We start from the raw sequence: 1,351 nt of genomic DNA, 5'->3' as shown, positions 1-1,351 counted from the left end.
CCCAGTTCTGTACGAATAAATAAACATATTTTTAAAAAAATCTAACTTTTCTATTAAGGCTATGATAAATTAGAAAATATCTGATAGGTGTGCTTTAATTAAAACACATGTAGCAATCCAGGTTGGGATAAGCACCTGCATTGGTACATTAATTTTAAATAACCTCCCTGTGGATACTATAAGGTAGGGTTAAAATGAATTTATAATCCTGATCTTCCAGTGGATAGTCATAGAAATTTCTACGGAGCAATGTATGTCCTCTTCAAAAAAACAAAATTTTGAAAATTAACAAAAATTATTTTTTAAGACAAAATCTAGCTCTTTGTACTTTTTCCAAATCTCACTGACATAGTCTTTTTGTCAGAAATGTTTTCAAACTCTCTCCAAATTTTGCTTGCAGGATCAGGGAGGCCATGGTGGATTGGGGTCTGATGGGGTTATGCATGTCTTACAGATATTTGAAAGCAAAGTCTATTGTCTTTTGGCAAATTTGTAAATTTACTTTTTGCTGAACTTCATCTTTTCCAACAAAAGATAACAGTTCATGGTGAAATGACATTGTATTTGCAAAGCCTACCTTTCGTTTTAGTTAATAATTAGTAGTGATGATTAAAAATGTTTTGACATCCAAAAGGTCTTTTAATCTCATCTAATTTCACTCTGAAATTATTTCATAGATCTGTATATCTCCACCTAGGGTTAAATTATTGGATACCAGAAAAAGGAAACTGAATTCAGAATTTTCTACAAGAGATGCTTGTTCATTAAGGCTTATTTATCAAAAACAGCCACCTCTCTTTGATGTTGATCTAATCTACAGTGATGAGCTTGAATTCTGAAAGTTATTTTTAAGCAAGTCTAACTTTTGTTGAAAATTTGATCAATTTCAAAGAAAGGTTTTGCAATGCATTTTCTAAATTAGCAACCTATAGGTTAATCAGCTCTGGGACTGCTGGATTTTTAAGGAGTAGTTCTCAATGTGAGGTATTGAGACAGTGGAATACACCGCCTATATAACAAGCACTAAGACCTTTGGCATTAGAGGAAAGCAATTATAAGTATTTGTCACTATCCTTTCAAAAACTATTTACTGAGAAACTGGGTATATAGGAGAGAATGAAAAAAAAAAAAAAGCCTTCTTTGGTGCCTTCCCTGGTAGAGCAATGGGTTAAAGTACCATACTATGAAGTTAGCCACAGATGCTTCGGTATGAATTTGATTCCTGACCAGGGAGGTGACCCACATGGTGCAGCAGACCTGTCTCACAGGCTGCTCCCCTCAGCAGTGTATTTCACTCCATCTATCTATTTGTCCTGCTCCCCTCTGTCTTTGGTGAATCCTCTCACTGCTC

The sequence above is a fragment of the Condylura cristata genome, unplaced genomic scaffold (genome assembly GCF_000260355.1).
Source record: "Condylura cristata isolate star-nosed mole 26May11 unplaced genomic scaffold, ConCri1.0 scaffold00011, whole genome shotgun sequence".
In the NCBI taxonomy this organism is placed as follows: Eukaryota; Metazoa; Chordata; class Mammalia; order Eulipotyphla; family Talpidae; genus Condylura; species Condylura cristata.
The sequence above is the reverse complement of the archived record's forward strand: the minus strand, read 5'-3'. Positions refer to the sequence as shown.